The following is a 4703-nucleotide window of genomic DNA, read 5'->3' on the forward strand; positions in this document are numbered from 1 at the left end:
GGCAGCCTTTCTTCTAACAGCAGTTGTCTCAGCCACACAATGGTAACGTCATAATAAAAAATCAACAGATCATGTTCCAGTTAAAAATTGCATGGTCAGACTCATCCTGTGGACACATGTATGCTGTCAAAGCCCTGGCTACACAGACCCAGAGCTTGATGACCCTTCCTTCACAACCCTTCCACTTGAGAATAGAAGAAACAAGTTACAGGGGGAGAGAAATAAGAGCTGAGGCTATGAAACCCCAAATTCCATTTGAGAGTGGGACCAATGAAATAGAAGGTTTGGTTCAGATGTGGACCTTGGATGTTTCATCTGGCAAACCGAGCCTACCTCTCAGAGGGGGAACGGGACTTGGGAGAATCCTATCTTTAAAAATATATAGTTGTAAAAACGACGTGCTATAACAAAATATCCCTAGGATGAAAAGATTCTCATTTCATTCTTGCCTTCTCTCTAATTCTTTAAATAATCTGATGACTGCGATATTCTGTCTATAACCAATCAAAGCAAGTGAGCAAGCCACATGTGTACACACACAGACCCGACCAGCACGACACCACGCACACAGGCGACTTCTAATTCCCCAGGCTCCCTGGAAGCTCTCCAGTCGTCCTGCCTGAGGAGCAGCCGCTACCATAGTAACGACGGAAGGTGGCCAGGTTAGATTTATAGGTGAAGGAGTCAAGTCAAAATAAAAGGCTTTTCAAACAAACATCTTAGGTAAATGTTTAATTAGCCCCTTCTAATTTTCCATTCCATGCTACACTAGTCCTCTCCCAGGTCCCTCATTTTTAATGATCTGAGCAAACATGGAAGAAAACTACTGTGACTGGCCGACCTGTAATGACTTATCTTGTCCAGTCTTGCACTTTGAGAACACACACGCACGCAAGTGCACGCTCTGCTCATTTGTGGTAACTTTCTTGCTCCAACGACACAGTCTCCTACCTCGCCTTCATTTCCACCCTGTTAATTGTATTTCTTCTTTTTACTGTTCTTGTGTTAGTAGTTTTTGCTTTAATTTTACTTGCACTTTCTAATTTGAAGCCACTTCAAATCCTTTTAGAAACAGGCATGGTACATATCAGTACCTGTGTGTCTGAGCAGGTGGATGTGAACAGGGAAGAACAAAGAACAGATCTTGTTTTAAATAATCCCCCATTATTAAAAGAGAGTCTTGTCTTTCCTTTTATAATATATTCTAATATTGAGTAACCCTCCGTGAACTGGAAACTGTCTTGCCCATCTCTGATCATATTCCATATTCCATGGTAGTAGTGATCCAACTTCACACATGAAGACTAGAACAAGGTGTGAACATCCAGATAGGATTCTGATATTCCCCACAAGAAGTTGGGGAGAGGAGTTGACCGACAGTTCCTACTTTCATACACCTTCACTCTTACCTGGCAAAACAATTCATCCATTTGTGAGATTCTTTGCTACAGCAGCTTAATTTGTATTGTATACAACATGCTGATTTAATCAGACTCTAGATTTATGAAAATTGTTCTGGGTAATTTATAAAATTGTTAATAATTTTCAAAACAGGCTGCAGAAATAGTCAGTAATTAAAGTACATAGGAAACAACCAAAATCCCACCACAGGCTGGTGAGGTCACTCTTTTCCTGTGAATGCTTGAATCTGTGGCAGCTAATCACAGTGCTCCCTGAATAAACTCAAGACCTAATCATTCTTCTAAGATTCACAGTTTAGATCAGGGGTCCCCAAACTTTTTACACAGGGGGCTAGCTCACTGTCCCTCAGACCGTTGGAGGGCCGGACTATAAAAAAAAACTATGGACAAATCCCTATGCACACTGCACATATCTTATTTTAAAGTAAAAATACAAAACGGGAACAAATGCAATATTCAAAATAAAGAACAAGTAAATTTAAATCAACAAACTGACCAGTATTTCAATGGGGACTATGCTCCTCTCACTGACCACCAATGAAAGAGGTGCCCCTTCCTGAAGTGCGGTGATGGCCGGATAAACGGCCTCAGGGGACCGCATGCGGCCCACGGGCCATAGTTTGGGGACCCCTGATTTAGATGCCGGGCAGATGAGAATGACAAATGTCCCCCACAGTCTGCCTTTAGACATGGAATAATCCCACATACTTTTTTCCTCATTCTTACGCTTGAAAAAAATCCCACTGAAATTCAGCTATCACTTGTACAGCTGGAAATACTCTCCCGTTCTTCCCAAGAAGAGGATAATAATGTTTCATAAGCCTCTACCTCTTACTCAAAGTCCAGTAGCCTCTTCTACTTCTGAGGGGATGACTTCTTTCCTATCTATGGGCAATTCCATGATGATATTGTGAACTATGAACAAAATGGTAACATTATTTCATAGTAGCTCTGGTTGAAATAAACAGGAAAGCAGTCAAATGGACAAATATATACTTAACGCTCTAAGGAAGGAAACATAGGTTGACGTTTCAGTCCTCATATCTGTATTTACCATGAGGCCAGAGCAGTTATAAAAGTTTCCATCCTCCAATACCCATGCATATCCCCACTGCTTTGAAACAACATGTCTGCTGGTCAAGATGTTTACCTAGGACAAAGCTGGATGGTTTACATTACCTCAAGGAAATGTCATTCATACTGTAATCTCAAGGAGCTATGCTTCACCAGCACTGAAAAACTCAAAAACAAAAACAAATCATTAGCGACCTGCTGGGTCCCAAGGGCTCCATTGATTTGTTCTAATATGGAGACCACGTATGGAGCAGCAGCTCTAATTGGTGTCATCCCCTGATGAAACTTACAATTGCTAATGGACCTGGAATGGCCAATCCATCTTCCCCACCAGTCAAACTGGAGAGAGAAGCGCACACATGCTTGGCATTCCCACACACACAGCTTCAAGTCTTGCTTTATGGTGCTTCCCTGAGCGTCTATATCATAAGGGATTTTCTCACTAAAAATGTTTGGTTTTGCTTCCATTTTTGATATTTTAATCTTACATAAAAGTTGCAAGAATAGCACAAAAATCCTCTGTTGCCCTTCACCCAACATCATTTTATTCTTTCTCTCCTTTCCCTCTCCATTGTTCCCTTCTTCTTCTTCTTTCTCCTTCTTATCATTTTCTCTCTTACTTTGGAGTTTCTTAACCATTTAAAAGGAAATGGCACACGTGGTAACCCTTTACCCCGAGATACTAGAGTGTACATTGTTTTAAAATATAGAATCTTGTTAAATATCCACAGAAAAACCATCAACATCAAATAACTAACATGAACGAGACACTAAGTTCACAGATACCACTCAGTTGTTGCCAGTTCTACAATAAAGTCCTTCAGAGTAAAAACAAACAAACAACAATAGAACAGATCAGTTACTTCATAGACTGCCTTCATTTCGTGTTTGATGGTTCTTCTGATGCTCAGATTCCAGTTGTGCTTCGTTGGCAGGAATACAAAGAAAGAGACTGCCTTTTTAGTGCCTAACATCAGGAGGTCCGTGCTGTTGATTAGTCCAATTACTGGCAATGTTAATTTTTTTTTTTGAACAATAAGCACCTTTATTCATGAGCTAAGATAGGAGGGAGGAGGATTTATTTACCCTTCTGGGCCTTGGTTTTCATCAGCTGCAACCCCAGCTCCCTACCCCCCAGCAGACAGCCATCTGCTCGGCCACACTGCCTGGTCTCGAAGCCAGGCTCGCAAGAAGCTGGCCCTGCAGGAGACGTTCCTTTAGAAGATCGCTGGTTGCAGCACTGCTTTTCCTTGCATCATATTTCTTCTGGATTTTCTTGTATTGTTCTTTGTCTAAAATCTCTTCCTCTCCCGGAGTCAGCTTGGCCCGCTCTTGCGGCAGGGCCTCGTGGGACTGTGCCACCATCAATAGTGTGTGCTGTCAATAAGCACCATGCAGTTCTTTACTAGGGTCTCAGTATGGACCAGTTCATTGTCAGATGCATACAGACAACATCAACCTCCTTGTTTTGCTCGCACAGTTGCTGGGAGCCCCGGGAGGAGCTGCAACGTCCAGCCTCAAGGTCCAGTATTTATCGTTGAGTCCCCTGTACGCATGTGGACTGTGTGTATGTGGCGGTGGTGGTGGGGGGGTGTGTGTCAATCTTAGCGTTAGCAGCAGGGCAACCCAGCTCACACTTTCGCTTCGGGAGGTAGGGCTTTCTCATGCCCTGGGTCTCGTGATGTTTGTGCCAGTTGTCCTAAGAGATGCCTGTATGTGGAAACTAGGGGGCAGAGGCTAAGGCCACTGAGATGCAAGACTGGTGATCCCAGCTCCATCCTGGGCGGGAGGCACACTCAGCTCTTGAAGGTTGGCTTCCCCACAGAACACTGGGGAGTTGACAAGCAGCACTAACGGATCATCACACATATGCGGCCCAGCCAGCACGCCTACTGCCGCAGCCATGTTGGTGCCCCTTGCAGCCCCACCAGCTGCCCAAGGGCAACGTTAATTCTGACCATTTGGCCACAATGTCTGTTCTATCCTGGACCTCGTTTCACGTGGGCTTGGGATGAGTGTGTTCTGTTGTTGACGGACGGAATGCTCTGTAAATGTCTATCAATGCCGTCTGCTCTAACGTCTATTTCAATTCCTGTATTTCCTTATTGATTTTTGTCCGGATGATTTATCCATTGTTGAAAGTGGGATATTGAATCCTCTACTACTATTGCATTGTTCTCAATTCTTCCCTTCCAGTCTGCTGATATT

At 43.4% G+C, this 4703-nt stretch overlaps 1 non-coding gene and 1 pseudogene across 1 annotated transcript; both read right to left on the reverse strand.

Annotated features, from left to right (window-relative positions):
• Positions 1-3573: 3573 nt before the first annotated feature.
• On the reverse strand, positions 3574-4400 carry LOC136379046 (small ribosomal subunit protein eS8-like; annotated as a pseudogene).
• On the reverse strand, positions 4285-4363 carry LOC136379243 (small nucleolar RNA SNORD55/SNORD39). Its single transcript, XR_010746727.1, has one exon. It is a non-coding gene; the product is annotated as a small nucleolar RNA SNORD55/SNORD39 (small nucleolar RNA).
• Positions 4401-4703: the final 303 nt, after the last annotated feature.

The sequence above is a fragment of the Saccopteryx leptura genome, chromosome 7 (genome assembly GCF_036850995.1).
Source record: "Saccopteryx leptura isolate mSacLep1 chromosome 7, mSacLep1_pri_phased_curated, whole genome shotgun sequence".
Taxonomy (NCBI): domain Eukaryota; kingdom Metazoa; phylum Chordata; class Mammalia; order Chiroptera; family Emballonuridae; genus Saccopteryx; species Saccopteryx leptura.